Source organism: Cryptomeria japonica, chromosome 10, assembly GCF_030272615.1.
Source record: "Cryptomeria japonica chromosome 10, Sugi_1.0, whole genome shotgun sequence".
NCBI lineage: Eukaryota > Viridiplantae > Streptophyta > Pinopsida > Cupressales > Cupressaceae > Cryptomeria > Cryptomeria japonica.
This window is the reverse complement of record NC_081414.1, coordinates 882,404,010-882,423,976: the sequence shown is the minus strand read 5'-3', so window position 1 is coordinate 882,423,976 and position 19,967 is coordinate 882,404,010.

The following is a 19,967-nucleotide window of genomic DNA, read 5'->3' as shown; positions in this document are numbered from 1 at the left end:
AGATCAACATAAAACTGCCTTCACATGTCCATGGGGAACATACTATTGGAATGCAATGCCTTTTTGTCTAAATAATGTAGGGGCAACCTATCAAAGAGATATGACCACCATCTTTCATGATATGATGCATACCATAATGGAGACTTATGTCGATGATTTCCTAGCTAAATAATTAACAAGAGAAGGTCATATGGAAATATTAGATAAAATCTTTGACAGACTAGAATAATATCATGTTCGACTCAATCTAAAGAAATTGTCTTTGGAGTAACCTCAGGGAAACTTCTAGGATACATTATCTTAAGCAAAGGCATTGAAGTAGATCTGGTGAAAGTCAAAGCAATCATGGACATGCCACCTTCGAAGAACATCAATCAGCTAAGGACACTACAAGGGTGGCTACAATCAATTCGAAGATTCATGACACAACTAGCAGATAAGTGTCATCCCTTTACACATCTATTACACAAAAACATTCACTTTCAATGGGATGCCAAATGCCAGCAAGAATTCCAAATTCTCAAGGACTATCTCATGAATATACCATTGGTGATCCCACCAGATCCAAGTAAACCTCTATTGCTCTATATTTCAACTACAAATACGACAATGGACGTACTGCTAGCACGACACAATGCAGAAGGAAAAGAGTGTGTTGTATACTATATCTCTCGCACATTGGTCAGCTATGAACTCAATTACACACCTCCTGAGCGAGCTTGCCTAGCAGTTATTTTGGAAGCCACTAAAATGAGGCACTACCTATTGACACATAAGGTACAACTCATTGCAAAGATCGATCCACTAAAATACCTACTCAACAAAGCAGCATTGACAGGTCGCCTGACCAAATGGGTTATGATTTTGAGTGAATTTGACATTGAGTATGTGGACCGCAAGGCTATCAAGTGATAGGTTATTGCACTTCAGTTGGCTAATGCGCCCCTCACAGGTGATCATCCTCTTGTTTCTAACTTCCCAGATGAAGAGATCTTCATGATCACAACAACACAACCATGGAAACTCTACTTTGATGGCTCATATACTAGGCATGGCTCGGGGGCAAGCATTCTGTTTATCATACCTCAAGGTGAAAACATCCTGAAGTCTTATAGGCTAACTTTTCCATGTACAAATAACATAGCTAAATATGAGGCTTTGATCACAAGACTCAGACTAGCCATACAATAGAAACTGAAAGAGCTATAGGTATATGGAGACTCCCAACTAGTTATCTGACAAGTCACAAATGAATATCAGACCAAGGATGATAAGCTCATGTCATACAAACAAATGGTGGACAATTTAAAAACATCATTTACAACTATCACCTTTGAACAGATACCCAGAGATCAGAATCGAGCTGTTGATGCCATGGCTGCAATTGCATCTCTCTTAGATATTCCACATAAATCAACATACTATGAGTTCTTGGTAGAACAACTTTGGATTCCCTCTTATGATATCCCTGAATCCGAGATGATATGTCACCTTGTCGGTTCTTAATCCCCCTGGTACGATGAGTTCTACACCTACCTTCACGATCATGCACTTCCTCCTAACCAATCGAATAACCAACGCAAAACCTTCATCTGCCAAACTGCTCGATACACCATCATTGCTAAAACCCTATATCGACACAGTCTTGATGGTACTCTCCTTTGATGTTTTGAATAGGATGAGACAACAAAGGCCTTGGAAGAGGTACATGAAGAAATTTGTGGGACTCACTCAAGCAATCCTTCCTTAGCAAAGAAGATCATGTGTGCTGGATACTATTGGCCATCCATGGAAAAAGACTCCTATTTTGTCATAAAATGCAAGAAGTGCCAAGTTCATGGAGACTTGATACATGCACCAGCACAGGAATTGCAACCAATCACAACACCATGGCCCTTTCATCAATGGGGACTTGACCTTGTGGGTAAAATCCATCCATCTTCATCCAACGACCACAAATTTATCATTACCACCACCAAATACTTCACAAAGTGGATCGAAGTCATTCCACTTACCCAAGTCATCGTCAAGCAGATCACCTCATTCATCCATAATTACATAATCTTCTGGTATGGTGTACCCATGTCCATCATCATAGATAACAGACTTCCTTTCAAAAATCAGGATGTTCTTGAGCTCTGTGAGAAGTTTCACATCCAACACTGCTTTTCCACTCCTTATTACCCACAAGGCAATGGTCAAGACAAAGAATCAAACAAAAATATATTGAGAATCCTCAAGAAGACAGTCAATGATGCTGGTCATGATTGGCATGCTCAATTAAATCAAGCACTATGGGCGTATCGAACTAGCATTCAAACTCCTACAGGCGCAACTCCCTACTCACTGGTCTACGACACAGAAGCCATCCTTCCTATTGAGGTTGAGATACCATCTCTATAGGTTTCCTTGCATAATTTGATAGATGATGAATCATACCAAGTCTCTCATCTTCAAGACTTGGAACTACTTGATGAAAGGTGACAAGCTACATACAACCACCTCAAGGCCTATTAGCAGCACATGAGCAGAAGCTATAATCATCAGGTCAAACCTCGTACATTTGAGGTAGGTGATCTTGTTCTTAGAGAGAATCCTCATAACCAACCAAACGGAGGACATCAGGGAAAGTTTGAATCAAACTAGCTGGGTCCATATGTTATCACTACTGTATTTGGGTCTAGGGCATATCAGTTGGCTACTTTAGAAGGAGAACCATTAGCAGATCCGATCAACAACATGCACCTCAAACGGTTTCATACGTAAGTTGTACAAAGCATCAAGCTCTAATACATACTAGAAAAATATCAAAAAACATTCAGATAAAAGTCCTGAAGAAAATACAAAAAAATAAAAATAAAAAATAAAACAAAAATCATCAAAATAGTAAAGAGAAAAATCATGCATCCAAACGGTGAACAACCACTCTAGTGGCACCTTGGGTAAGTGAGATGGTGAAAACCTGGCAAATAGGTGCCACTCATAAAGGCTATGGCTCCATTGTCTTTCAAACTTCTTGTGATCATATCCATTGCATCCATTCATCCATCAGTCAAACCATGGCTTGTTATTGATCTGCAATCAGAGATAGTACTTCATGAGTCCTGCATCCTGCTTTTCATAGTAACATCAACACTAGGGGCAATGCTCTTAACCTATTGATGGAAGTGGATTCTACATTACTTGTGATTCATTGAGTTCTTCATTCAAAACTATCTCACAAAATCCAAAAAAATTCAAAAACACTCACAAAATCCAAAAAACATCATAAAACATCAAAAATCAATCAAAAACATGGCGACACATAAAACCCTTTGTACATACACATCGAAAAAAACATCCCAAATTTTTTTTTTGAGCTACTCAAATGATGATCACTTTTCAAATCATTCAATCAATCAACATAGGTACACACAACTATCTTAACAAGGATGCATCCTTCCTTACCAAAACAAGGACAAGATAACATTTTCTTTGACAAGAAAATTATGATTAAGCTATCAAGTACTTGGTCGGTTTTGATAAGTTATTTATTCATTTATATCAGGTTCCTACGCTCCTCTAGGATATCCACAAGTGATTAGAGTAGCTGGGATGGTTCCTAAGTATCGTTTGTTTATTATCTACGAATTGTTCCAATCAAGTTCTGAGGCATCTACATGGGAAGTTCACTAAGCTACATGATCATATGCAAAATCTAGTCATAGATCACTATGTCTTACTGACTACAACGTATACCTCGACCATTTGCACATGAACCAGAATGGAGGGTCCCTATTCTTTTATCTATGCTACTTGCTTATAGGTACAATGCTTCAAACTTGGTTCCTACTGCCTCATCCAAGATTGATACTACCCTGCTCAATGATGAAAAAAATAAAGCACTATGGATCGTCATTTCATCTCATCTATTTATATTGCATTATGTTGCATATCGCCCATCCATTTGATCATTCATTATTCATATTTATGGTTTGTATGCATGTGTTAACAAGTTAAATACGAGAGGTTCTTTAAATATGAATTGGTCTTGGATACAATCATGACGGAGTTCTCTGATACATCATCATTGCATCATACAAATTCTCCCCAACTTGCATTCATATATCATGCATGCATGGCATTATCATTCCATTACATTTAGTAGCATGTAAATGCATCTAGTTCATTATCATTTACTTGCATTTTAGATTCATGTAGATATTCATTTAAGTACATTGATTAGTTCATCCCATTAAGGCATTTAACACATCAGATGCATTTATTATTTCCCTTAAAGTGCATTTTAATATCAAGAACATTCATTCATTCATATAGTGCATTCATTTTCACAACATTCCTTAGGCATTCCTTTTTTGATAATTGCATTAAGGTGCAGTTATTCATTATCCCTTTAGTTGCATTAAGGTGCAGTTATTCAATTATCCTTTTAGTTACATTAAGGTGCAGTTATTCGTTATCCCTTAGTTGCATTTATTTGCATTATCATTTTACTTTTATTTATCACTTAGTCATATTTTAAGTCATTTAGAATCATAACATAAACATTTGTCTCAACATTTGTTTATTCATTTTAAAGTGCATTCATTTAGAATCATAACATAAACATTTGTCTCAAAATTTGTTTATACATTTTAAAAAACGTGCATTCATTTAAGATCATCACATAAACATTTGTATTTATATTTGTTTATTCATTGTTGGATTCATTCTTAACCATATATAACCATTTTCATAACCATTCGATTCATTAAGGTTCATACTAAAACAAACATACATCATATCAGCATATCATCAACATAAACACAAGTACTATCTATCCCATAGTCAGCATCATTCATTCATCATTATGCATACATAGTCATCATGGCATCACATAAAGCATTACAACAAAGCATCATACATGTATTAACTATTAGGATTCCCACAGATACTAAGAGGGGGGGGGGGGGTGAATCAGTATCTAACCGGTGTATAGATTTTCTTGCTTTAAAACATGTAGAGCATATTATAATAGTGTATCGATATGCAAGAATTAATGCAATAAATAGAAATGAAAGCAACCACATAAGAAACACACCATAACACAATATTTTAACGAGGAAACCTAGTGTGGGAAAAACCTCGGTGGGATTTGTGACCAACAATATTTACTTACTGGCCAATAAGAGAATATTAGTTACAAGAGGGGCCTACACATGCAGGAAGGCCAAGTGCCTAGAGCTCACTACTCAAATTGGAAGTCTCACTAACTTACAATGTGGATTATATAAATCCAATAACTTGTACTACTTTACAATAGCATCTTCAATGCCAGATTCAGTACCGGTTTCTGCTCTTTTCTTTACATATACCCTTAACCTATATTTTGCATAATAGGTCTGCCTTATTTTTCCTATCACTTTCTCACAAAATGTTCTACAATGACTTATTATATATATAAGTCATTTTACAATGATATCAAGTTGGCTTCTAAAGTTTTTACAATAATTAACAAAATATAATATATCAAAAATCTTGTCGGCCTCTGTGCCAGTAAGCTTCCTTTCTCTATGCCGATGTCGATGTTCTGAGTGCCGGTGTAGAGTGTGTTATGTTGATGTTGGTGTAGAGTGTGTTTTGTTGATGCTAGTGCCATAGGATTGTAAGGTTGCCATCAATGACAAAACCTTCAATCACCTACAATGTCTCATTGGAGTGTGCATATGCCAACAATCTCCCCCTTTGGCATTGATGGCAACACTCATGAGAAAATTTCAAAAGTGTATCCAAAACTTGTGATCCAAAAATTGTTTCCAAAAATGTGTTACCAAAAACATATAGGAGCTCCCCCTGAGTAGATCAGTCTTCTACCGGTTATTTTCTCATACTACTACTCCCCCTTTGGCATAAATGACAAAGGTTGTCAAGATGTCAATAAAGTTATAGTTTTCTGCTCTACCCTTGTAGCTGGTTAGTTACCAATTGAAAAAGATCTACCAAAATTAAGTTTATACTCTCCAAAAATTTCTTATTATCCTTTATTGTTGCTTCTGTTCTATGAACTATACTAGTGAGGTGCTGCATATACTCTGTCGGTGTCCTCAATTATTGTACCAATGTCTCAAATATTTCTTTCCGTAGTGATGCTAGATAGTCCAATCTTGGACTCAGTCTTAATCTTAAACTTTTTGCCTTATCCACTATTCTTTCCTTTTCTCTTCCCAACTTTAGTAATTCATCCTCAAAATTTGTTATCTGTTATTCAAAAACTGATAGTGTATCTGGTGAGTTTACAAAATTGTCTACAAGTTTATTGATATCATCCTGTATCTTACTTATCTTCTTATCTATGTCTACTGTCAAAAATTTTGTCTTGCAAGTATCTTTGTACAGAGTTTTTAACTCTTTTATTGAGTTGCAAAGTTCCAGTAGAAGTGTGTCAAATTCCCTATTACACTTCTTTATTTGATCCTCAAAGAATTTTTCTTTTTCTTTTTCCAACTTCTTCTTAATTGCCTCTTCTTGTATTTGCTCAATTGTTACTATGTTTTCAGTAATGTATTTGGTCAAAATTTCAATTTGACTCAATGAATCCTTATTGTCTATGTTACAGTTAGGAGCTAGCCTCTTCAAAATTGGTATTGTATCATCTATAACCTTGTAAGCTTGTGAACTACAATCTGTTATCCTCTTAATTGAATCTAGGAGTACTTCAGTCACATTAGTTGATTCGTAGCCTGCTAATGAGGAACCTACATTCTGTATACTACCGGTGGTGGAAGTAACCAAGCCTGTATTGACCTCTGGTAGGTTTTTTTGTGTTTGCATTTCTTTTACTAGTGGTTTACCTTGTTCACCAGTTGTCGGTGGCACAGTTTCCACATGAATCTGTTGCTATTCCTGCTTTGGAGCCTGTTGCTCTGCTTTTTGATCTGTTTGTTACCCTGTCTTAGTCTGAGTCCTTGTCTCTACCTGTTCTCCTGTGTTTTCATTTGCCAGTTTCTTTTGTGTGTTGTCAGTTTTCTTAGCTACCGGTGGCTCACTAGCCATTTGAGTCTTACTTCTTGTATCTTTATCTACCACAATGTTGATATTTTGTGTATCAACATCCACTGTATATAAGACTTCAGGATTAGGATTGACATCCTCTATATCCATACTTTCAATTGTCGGTTGATCTTCTATTGTTGTTGTTACTGGTGGAGTAATCAAAAGAGGTGGGGGTAAGTTATCTTTAACTTTGATACTAGGTGGTCCACCAACTTTACCTTTACCTTTGTCTCTTTCCTTCTAGTATACCTTTATTGGTTTGGGGTTCCTGTATTCTTCTTGTTTTTCTTTTTCTACTAAGAAAATATCCCATCCCTTTTTTGTGTCCTCTTTTATCTCATTGACTCTTCCAACCATTAGTGCAATGTGTTAGTGTGTAGTAGAAAATACTGACCGGTTGGCTTCAGCAATTAAGTCATCTATTTCTTTAGCTGAGTTCACTGGGTATACGCAAGTAGCTTTTTTATTTTGATTTTCTTGTCAAGTTCTACTACTGCTTGTCTCCTTGCTTCTAGTCTCCTAAACAATTCTTCAAGCAATTCATCTACTACTTCCAATAAAAACTTCTTATACATGTCCATGTGCAGTATAACACTATTTTCTACTTGTTCTTTTTCATTTGAAGTTAAAGTATCATATAATATCTTTACATTCTTTAGTTTTCCTTCCTCCATTATTTAATCTAGCAATTTGTTAAGAGGGGCCATGTCTTGTTGAGTCCTCTTCTTCTTCTTAGTTGTCAGCTTTTTCTTGGGTGTAGTCTTCTTAACCGGAGATCTCACTGCTTGTTGTTTCTATCTTGTCCTCCTAGGTGAGGGTGTGGTTCCCGGTGAGGGATCTCTTTTCCTTACAACTCTGTTGAAAGTTGCAGGCATGTCATTCTCCAAAGATGTTCCTATCGGTGATATGTGAGGTTCAGGCTGTAATTGAGCTAACTCATCCTCTGTGATACTGGTTTTCTTAAGTACATCTTCTTTTATTGCCTTTGCTTGTCTACAACCTCTTCTCATGGTTGCATCAACTTTCTTTACTATCTTCCTGGATTGGATTTGGCTTTCAATTGTTTCTACATTGCAAGGAACCTATAACTATCTATTGTGACAACATTGTAGCAATTGACATATCAAAGAATCCGGTACAACATTCTAAAACTAAACATGTTTCTATCAAATTGAACTTTCTGAAAGAAAATGTTGAAGCAAAAATAGTAAAAATGGTTTATGTGAATACTAAAGAGCAAATTGCAGATATTTTCACTAAACCTCTACCTAAGGAGACTTTTGAGTATCTAAGAGATCAGATTGGGGTCATACCCCCAGCGGTAGATACTTAGACAGTTGATGATTGTCATCAACCGACAGAATTAACAGAGATATTTTTTTTCTCTGACTTTGATGAGAAAGCTACTTCTCAGGGGGAGTAGTTGGTATATTATAATTGGTTGGTATTTTGTACACTATTTTTGTAACTTTGGCATTTGATGTCAAAGGGGGAGAGATATCTATTGGAAAAACACATTGAAAAACATTATATACTATCTTTTAGAAAAGATTGGTACAGAAAAACATAAAGAAACTCATATTATTCCCAGGGGAGAGATTGTTACTTTGGGGAGATTATTGGTTTTTATACTTGGCATTTCTGTTTTGACGCTTTGATGGCTTTTCCATCTTGTGTTGCCATCAATGCCAAAGGGGGAGATTGTTGGTATTTTGGTATGGTTTTGTCATTGATGTCAACAGCTACTAAAACTCTAGCACTGTGGAGAACCAACAACTTTCACTAGCAAGCAAGTGACTTTTGCACAGTCACTAGTATATGGTACACCGGCAGGAAATAATGATCACCGACACTTGGAATGACTTGGAAAACACTTGGTAATGTCGAAGACATTGTTTGGACATCTTATCTTGGAGAATTGTTTAATGGCATATTCATATTTGCATATTTGTTATTACTGACAAATAGGTCCAGGGTTTCACTGATAGGTTTATCTTTTCTAGATCAACATGGCATGCTATGGAGAGGATTAATTAATGTTGCAAATGCATTAAGCTAACATGTTCAATCAGTTATTACATCGGACATTTGTTTTGTTCATAAAATATTTTATTGTAATATCTTGTAGAGCTGACCTACTAAAATTGGTCCTAGGTTATGGTATAAATGTAAGATCTTAATTGTAAGATTGGAGAGTGATGGAAAAAAAAGGTTTTGTGTGAAGGTATATGCAAGATTAAGCAAAGCTACACACACAAACATCAGTTGAAGATAAAGCTAGGTTTTTGTGAAAGCATATCCGAACTACACCGGTATTGAATCCAGCATATGAAGATGCTATTTTGTGCAATACACTATTATTGGATTTAACCATCCAACTGTAAGTCAGTGTGACTTCCCTTATGTGTTTGAGCAGTGAGCTCAAGACACTTGGCCTTTCTACATGTGCAAACCCCATTTATGTACACTTACTATCTGCAGTAGTATCATCTGATTATGGGTAAGGTTTCCAACCATGGTTTTTCCCCTTACAGGGTTTCCATGTACAAATATTGGTGTTATGTGTTGTTGATGACTTTATCTTTTAATTTCATGCATTAATCTTCACCAGTATTACATTTATCTGTTAAATCTATCCACTGGTATAATAGACTATCTCATCGGTTTTAAGAAGTAAATTTATTAAGTTGTTTTTGCTTAATATTATTAAGACAACTGATTCACCCCCCCCTCCCCTCTTAGTTATCTCTGGGACCTAACATTAACTTGCATCCACATGTTAGCACCACATTCATAAACATGCATATAGAAATCATAAACATCATCATCATACACATTTAGAAAGAAAAATCATCCATAGCATCCATCTAAGCATAAATCATAAACATCATCCTACATAAACCCATACATATCATCAATATGCATATCATCACAAAATATGGGATCTCCTCATATATCATATCATATATCATCTCGCAAAAGCATACATGTATCAAAGTACAATGATGTCAAAAATATATTGGCTACCAAGAGCCATCCAAGTCACAATCCAAAATAACAAATGTCACAAGTACATAAATCTCTCTCAAATGGCACTTTGGCCCAATGCTGCACCACCACCACCCCCTGCTCCACCACTACCCCCTACTTCCCCTGCACTATCTCGCTATGGAGGGCCTGTAACACCACCACTACTCTACATTCTCAGAGACTACTCTGATCTCGCCCAATGCATCTGCAAATAACTCAGTGCCCGCTCATTGGATGGCATCGCGTGCTCATATAAACCTTGCCAATAGTCAACCTCTCCACCTACCTGTCGTAACTCCCTCACCAATGAATCAATCATCGAACCCTGTCCCTATACTCCCTTTGAGACACAAAATCTCTCCTATAGCTACATCACCCTATCAACAACATCATCCCACTCTCGCCTCACTATTGTCAACTCTGACTCCCATGCAAATAGCTGAACATCTCTAGCTACAATCTCTACCTCACTATCCTCCACCCATGGCTCGGCTATTGTAAGTCAAGTCTACAAATATACTATCATATGCTCCCACAAATCTCCTCCTCCCATCACCATAGGATCCTCTCCTCCACCTATAGCTCCCTCTCCTATCTCCATAGGCACCTCTCCCTCCCCAATATCCCTGCCTCCTACTGTGGCTACTCCCTGAATCAAAGGACCCTGTGACAATTGTAATGGCTGCCCTCCTCTCCATCTCCTCTACAATCGTCCTCCTCCACCACCTCCAAATCCACCACCTCCACCACCTCCATCTCCTCCTGCTCCACCATAACCTCCCCCTCCACCATCTCCCCCACCTCCATCACCTCCATCTCCTCCTCCTTCATCACCTCTACCTCCTCCTACTCCTTTGCCTCCTCTCCTCTGTCACTATCTCCTATTATCTTCAAATGATGGTACTGGCTCAACTGGATCTGAAATGCGTGGAATAGGATGTGTGGTACGATACTACGTATACTCCTCTGTCACCCCTGCATTCACAATCCTTAGCCTTATGTGAAATGGTCTCACTTGTAGGGTCCAAAACTCAGCTAAAGCCTAATCATATGGTAACACTGGCCCCCACTGGAATCTCTCTCACACCGCCCATGCATACTCCCCTGATCCCCTCAGCAACCCCTGCCTCCGACCAAACTGTCTCATCACTCTACTTGGTACCTATCTGTCTACATTGTAGGATGTCCTACCAATCAAAAACCATTTCATAAATACATACAGCAAAGCCTCTGCATCATCCTCCCAAGGCTCACACTTAATATATGGCCTCCATATCACTACATCTAAATCATCCAATGCCCGCCGCCACCACTCCAACTTCCCCAAGTGTAGCTAGCTCATCATACCTACATACATGTACAAATAGGGCTGATCTTCCACCCTAAATCTCAGGCACACTGACTATGTAACTAGAAGGTGCTCCCATGCCCAGATGTGTAGCAAAGTAATGTCGATCCCTAGAGAACTTGTATCTCGGTATACCACCTCATGCAACCCCCTTTATAAGTGTCATAGCACGCATGGTCCCCATGCATAATGGGTCCCATCCATCACCATGCGCTCAATAATCTAGCCCCAACCCATGGCCATTCCATGCGATCATCGATCGAGGCAAAGCAAACCCCCAATAATTCCTGATAATACAGCTGGTAATGGCTCATATAATTTCGCTATCTCCTCCCATGCAATCAAGCCATCATGAATATAGACATCCTCTGCAAACATCCGTTGTACAACTACTATCCCTAAACCTTAGTCATACATCACCATCTCCCCTTGGATAGGGATGTGCAATATCCACCACACATCCTCTAGTGTAATGGTCATCTCTCCCATTGCCAGATGGAACATGTAGGTCTCACTGTGCCACCGCTCAACTAATGTCATCACTAGTCCGTGATTCATCTGAATCACGGGCATATACATCATTTCATATAAACCAGTCACTATGACACAATCAATCTCCACCTCAGTCAACTGCTCTCGCAACTGTTGCGTGGCCGGATGTTGCTCCCGCATCTACAAAATAGGAAGATCCTCCTACACATACACACATCAACATCATCATCAATTATTTTGTTTCAAACTTTCTTAAGTTTAAACCTAGACTATCAATAGATAATTTGATCAAGTATCTTCGGGTCTCAATAGCTAAGCGATCATGGCAAACCTAGACTACAATAGGCATTTATCATAATGACCTAGTCCCAATGGGGCTGCTATGATTCAAAACAACTCATCTAGCCATCCACCTAACACAGGCATTAGGAGATCATTTTCCTAACACTGGGACATCTATTTTTCAGATAATAGTGCTATCCTACTGATAATCACGCTAAAACAACACAAGTGCTAAATGACCTACACAAACGCACCATTACATGGTGATAGTGCTACAACATTGACTCACTCACACTAACAATACATTAGCGCTCATACTACTACATGACTATGCTACAACAACTGATAGCGCTAAAAGCACTACACAATAGTGCTATAGTGGCACAAAAGCTCTATTCTAGGTGACAAGAGCGCTAAAACACAGGTTTAGCACTATTGTCTTGATTTGACTTGGACGCTTGCAAAACATATAAAAAATGCATTAAAAACAAAAATTCAAATTTGTGTACTGTTGTTCCGTAGTCATCTAGCTACTGGAATCAACAGATCCGCTCTAGCCGATGATCTGCTATAGGTGCCAGCATGCTGACTGCTACTCACTCTTTCACCAAAAGTCACTATCAGAGCTCTAAATTGCTATGGAGATGGATGCAAATGGCCCTATTTTTACTCCTTCACCCCCATATATACCCTTAGCCCTAACCCTAATTTTACCTCACTCATTATCATGGTCCTCGTGAACTTCAAACGTCTCTCATTCCTCTATTTTTACTCCAATTTCTTCTATTCTTCCACCGTTATTGTTATTTTCTTCTCTTCTACCTCGCCGCCAATTCTCGATCTTTTTCAAGAGATCGCCTGATTTTTCAAAAAAAATTGGCCCATCTCTTGAGGGGGCATACCACCCACTAAATTAAAATTTATGGGGCATATTTCTTCACGCTTATTTTTCCTTCTTTGAAATGATGCGATAAACTGAACCATCTCAAACAGGGGCAAATATAGTCACATAAATCCATCCACTTAGTTAAATGGATATTTACTATTTATTTGATTATTAAATCCACTAGCCAACAATTCATCCTCAAAACATTCTTCTATTAATTAAATAAATTATTCAATTTATTTAAATTAATTCATTAAACCAAATTCACAATCAATTAAATGAATAAATCCTATTTATTTAATTTATCCCCTTTCCTCTTTTAAATAAATAATTAAAACATTTATTTAAATCCCTAAACTCCGCCCCACTTGCATTCTCCTACAAATGCAAGTTGCAACCACAATTGAAATAAATTAAATTTATAATAATTAAAATCTTATTTTCCCTCACCCACCAAACCCACTTGCAATCCTAAATCCCCTTCTAGACTCTTCTAAACCATTCCTAATTAGCCTAATCCCATTTGCTAAATATTGTCACATTCCTAAGCAACTTGAAGTCACTTCTCAAAGCCTTCAAAGTCTTTGAAAAGCATTTAATGCTTTATGTGTTCAAAAAGCTAACCCTTAAAGTCTTCCAAACCACTAATGGCTTTTACATGACCATTAACGACTCTTACATAACCATTTATGGTTAAATCCACTTGCCCCCATGGTTAGAGACTTTACCTCTAACTCAAACCTCATTTGACTCATGGGTCTCTTCGGGCATTTATTGCTTTGACCATGGTTATCCTCACTAACACTTGCACAAGAGTTTATCCATTGGATTTATGTAATAATGGTTTTATTCATTCAACTCAACATTAACCTTACCTCCGAAGTTAACCTTCAAGTCATGTCAAGCATTTAATGCTTATTCCCTCTCCTCTCAACTCAACTCTTGTTGACATTTGTCATCTTGGAATTGGATTGAAAGCCCCCACATGGATCATAAACCCATGGATCGTGGCCCTTGTTGAGATTACTCGATCTCAACCATCCATTACTCCATTTTACCTATAAATAAAGCTCATTTCTTCATAATCCAAATCCTCAAATCTTGTATGCATCTAAGTTATAGTGAATTCTAGAGAGCATTTTAGCATAATAATCTACATTTGTCTTTTTTGGCTAAAATTAATATTAGATAATTATATAACATCTCATCTTAGCTTTTTGACATTTACATTCTCATAAGTTTTCACTCTGCAATCTTGAATCTCTATAAGACATCCAAAATAGTGCAAAAAGATACTGAGAGCTACACTAATTTGGAACTTGGGGAGGAGAGGAACAAGGGAGGAGTAGCTACAAACATGGTGGAGGGCATTTTGATATGTTTTTTTGCATTTCTTAGTTTGGTTAAGCTTTCTATTTTGTGTTTTCTGTCTCTCTTGATATGCTTGCTTAGGATAGTTTTTGATTCATGATTTCTAACACTAACATTTGGATTGTTTCTTGTGTGTTTGTGTTTGTCATCCTAACATCCTTTTTGCAAAGCATCAATTACATATTTGAAAAATAGACTCCGAACACTACATTTTTAATTACTAAAGTTTTTTGAGATTCAATCTGTAAGTGCCTCAAATTTTAACATCAATTGATAGAAAATTTGAAAAACAGAAAAAACACTTCCACTTTTTGCCCAAAAGTGGGACTCAACTTCTTGCAGCCACCCTACACACACACACATAGATATACATATATATATGTATGTATATATATGTATACATGTATATGTATACAACATATAAATATATACATATATATATACATATATGCATATACATATACATATATATATATATACATACATATTTATATACATATACATGCATATATATATACATATACATGCATATATATATGTATATATATATATATACATACATATATATGTATGTATATGTATGTATATGTATGTTATATATATATATATATATATATATATATATATATATATATATATATATATATATATATATATATATATATATATATATATATATATATATATATATATATATATATATATATATATATATATATATATATATATATATATAAAACATATAACATACATATACACATGCATATATATATGCATACATATATATACATACATATATATCTATCTATATATATACATACATATATATACATACATATATCTATCTATCTATATATATATACATATACATGCATATATATATACATATGTATATATATATATATATACATATATATATATATACATATGTATATATATATGCATGTATATGTATACATATGCATGTATATGTATATATATATATATATGTATGCATGTATATATGTTACTATTTACTAAGTTGTCATTAGTTTTATATCCAAAGTCATCCTATATACTCTAGTTGGTTAACACTACTAAAATATTCAGTCAGTAAGCACAAAGCAATCAGTTACAGAAGAAAGAAGTCATAGAGCTTAGTATACACCGAGCTGTCTACCAAGTAACGTTCTATGACTATTGAGCAACAAAGATGGTATACCGAGTTGATACACACCAAGTGAAATGTGTTACCAGATTCATTGAACCTAAATACATATGGAAATGTGTTACAAAGATCGAGGAACAAGAAATCGTTATCACATAGGAAATTGCACCTTAAGATTGTGTATGATTTTGAGGACTTCTATCCAATGAAATAAGTTCTAGGGTTATTCATTTAATGAATCATGTTTGTAAGATCGAAGCATGAATAGATCACCATCATAAGAGATCTATTTATACAGCATGAAATGAGGATCAAATGTGTGTGTGAAACAAGACATATGAGAAAAGAAAAATCATGAGAAAGCACTGAGTGTTATGACTATTACGATTGACAGAGATACATAGAGGTCACCGAGAAGGATTTCAGAGAATAGTCAAGGAAAAGAGTAAACAGAGAGGTTTACCGAGTTAATTACTGGGTTACCATGGTATGCTATAAGCAAGGTAATTTCATTTTGAGCACTTACAATCTGCTACAACATTTTAGATGTGAAGTTGTAGATATTTTGTAAGATTTTGATTGTAATATTTTGTGTTGTAAGAGAAAACTTTAATAGGGTAAAAGACTCTAACAAAGTCTATAAATTGTAAAGCCTTTAACCAGGTGCAGCATTTAGTATAAGTGTTGTAAAATCCTTTAGCAAGGTAGATCTAAAGGTCTTGATACACCTAATAGGGTAAGCTATCAGAAATAGCTAAACATGTATCTCTAACTGAGCAACCTTTATTATTGCAGTAGTGAAGTTGTGGGTGCCATCCCCACCATAGTTTTTCTCTCTAACCAAGAGTTTCTACATAACCAAAATATATGTGCTATGGAGTGAATCATGTATGATTGTTATTTATTTGTTTTAGCATTATATTATGTTTCAGCTATATTCAGTTTATGCTTAACAGTAAAGTTATTGTTGAAGAAAAGTTTTGAAGTACTGATTCACCCCTCCCCTCTCAGTACATTAGCTTTCCATATTGGGCCTAACAATTGGTATCAGAGCTTGAATCTTGGAAAAGGGTTTAACTGCCTAAAGAGAAAGATCTTATCAATGGAAGGATACAAACAATCTCGGAGAATTATGAATCTTCAAAATGAATTGGATCATGCTAATCAAGTGATTGCTGACATGCAGAAACAAATGCAAAAATCTCTGAAAGTTAGAAGAAGATTGCCTGATGATTTGCAGGACTCTCAAGAGTTGGTGGAACAAATTGAGACATCATCTAAGAACAGTATATCTGAAGAGACTGAAGAAATGATTGGAGAAATGAAAGAAAAGAATAAAGCACTGACTGGTCAACTAAAAATAATGAAAAGAGAACATGAACATTTCAGCACTCAGATGACTCAAAATCTTGATGCATTGAGGACAGCCGAGGATAAATTAAGAGATCTAGAAAGAGAAAAACAACAGCTTGAAGCATTAGTATCTGAAAGGAATGATGAAATCACAAGGTTGACTGGAATTCAACAAAATCTGTCAGATCAATTGGGTTATGCACATCATGAAGTAAATTTGAAAGATAATGAGAATTAGGCATTGAAACTTGAAGTATCAAGGTTGACTGATGAACTTGAAACAGAGAAGAAATCCAAAGAAACACTAAAGAAGAGTTATGAAGCATCAAAGATGTTGGATGAGCAACTGAATACAAAAAGACCCAACAAAGTTGCAAGACTCGGTTACAAAGGAAAAGACTCTATCGAGAAGGGAATTCACACTACCGAGAGAGGAGAATCATCAAAGCAAGCTGGAAACAAGAAGAACATCAAAGGAAAGAAGCCTATTTGCAACTACTGTGGAAAACAAGGACATACTGCCAACATGTGCCAAATCAGAAAAGGTAAGCAACCAAATGTCACTAGGTCTAATGGTTATTGTTACAATTTGAATAAATATGGTCACACATCTAACCAATGTAGGACAAAGTCTACTAGCAATTATCAGAAGGCAAAATTCAAAGGATTTTGTAAAAACTACAAAAGATATGGACAGAACACTGAGAAGTGTTGGTTTAAGAAGAAGAACTATATGTGGCCTGCACACCGAGCAAATACTAGAGGCTACCAAACTCACACAGATCTTAACCAACAGTATATTGCAATACCATGGGATTATAATACAAGGATATGGTGTGAATGTTGTGGAAGATATGGACATATAATTGCCAACTTCTTTATAAGGTTTGGAATGAACAACCGAAGATCATGGAGAAATCCTGGTATGGCATGTTTTCATTATCACAAAGTTGGACACTTGGCTAGAGATTGCAGAGATCAACCTAGAGGAGATATTGAAGGAATAAAAAGCAAATTATAGACAATTCGGAAAAAGAAGTAAATTGTGTCAAATAAAGAAAGTACCTTACCTACCGAGTTAGGTGCATCTATTCCAAATTAATCGGTAAAGGTATGAAAGGACTTCATTCTCTCAAGGTTAAATCTTAATAGTTCCTATTTTATCATGTACTTAATCCAAAATCTGCATAGCTAAGATGCATTAGCAAGTTTGAAATTTTATCAAGTCCTTTGGAGCACTAGTCAAGTCTGTAAAAGCAGGAAGTCTATCAAGTCGGTAAATGCAGGAAGCCTGGCTACTCGGTAAAAGCATAAAAAGGAAGGTAAATCGGTTTAGTGGAACCGAATGCATTTAATGTTTTTGACCTAACCTGCACGGAGCTTGATAAGGTAAAATGTGTACTTAAAATCTTTTATGCGGTCATTTTACACTTACCAAGTTTTCAGAAAGTAGAGCTAATTGATTCAAAGGAAATCAAACACCTCTCAAGTGAATTTCAAGGTATTTACACATCGATCTCAAGCATTTTTAAGAGCTAGTTAACCGGGCAATATCAGTTGTGAATATCTGTTTTATATTTACTAAGTGGAAAGCATCTACTGGTTAAAAGTTTTCAAACCCTAAGGTTCCTTTGTTAGTGATCATTCAAAGTTTGAAATGGCGCCTAAGATTCAAGAACCCGTTGTTGTTGAGAATATTGAGAAGCTCTCACTAAAATACTCACTACCTCCCAAAGTAGCATCTGAACCGGATGATAAAACTACATTTTCACTCATTCCAGTTAGGGTTTTACTAGTGGAGGATGTCAAATTCTTCACTAAGTGTCATGTTGAGGAACTGGGTCATGTTGAGATCAAGGACACTTATGATGAGCTGTGTACCGATGGAAAACTAGACAGCAAGTTTGAACATATTAAAGTCAAGGGATTGACTGAAGCCCTAACCTATCCCCATGTCTTCAAACCCCAATGGGTCAAGTTTGTTCTGAGTAGGGTTCATGATGATTTCATGTGGTTGGAGGATCAACCATTCAAGATCACTAAGGAAATCATCCACTTGATCATCGGTTACCCTATTTTTGACCATGCGCGAGCTCAGAATTTGATTCCACAGAAGGAATTGATCACTTTAACCGGAGTTGAATCTTATTACAGAGGTCTGAAACTGAACAATGTCACAGATGCTGAGCTGAAGTTTGCAATTAGAGTCATAGGTTATTGTTTCTTTCAATCGGCAAGGGAAAACAGTGTACCCTCTGCTGCTGTTGAGTTAGCATATAAAATTGTAAAGAAGGGAATGAAGATTGATCTTTGTGAAGTGTTGTTGAAAAATCAATTTGAAAATCTCAACACCATAAGGAAGCCAAAGAAGAACAACTCAGCAAACACACTGAAGTTTGGATCACTTTTGGTATGCATATTTTTCTATTTTGAGAAAATCTTTCCATCAGTCGGTAAAGTAGTTTGGGAGCTACACCGACCAATCACCCATCAAACCAATGACTTCATCAAATGGCTAGGTGATAATTTCAATGATATTATGGATGATTACTTTAGCAAGTTTCAGGACAAGATGCATAACAGGTACAGGATACCACCCCAATTAGTGGAGAAATACAAGGAAGATATATGTTTTGAAGTGGACACTGACTACTGCTATGTCAATGCGGTAGAACCAAGAACTCAATCTTTGCCACCTATGGGTTATGAAATTGACTTTGACATTACACAACAATAGATAGATGCCTATATTGCACTGCCAAGGCATGCTACCGAGCTCAGATATGGTACATATGAAGAGGTCAAAGAAAAGGTTAAGATGAGCATTGTAGTACCTAAGGCTACAAGGAAAGCAACAAAAATGATTAAAGCATTAACAGAGAAATTTGGAGAAGGTTCTTCCTCCACTCTTGTCAAGAGCATATGAGTCATCACCGAGGAAGAATCAGAAGCCCAAGAAGCAGCTATTACATTAAGCACCGAGTTGCCAAAAGGGAAAATTTTGAAAAGAAAGAAACAGGATACAT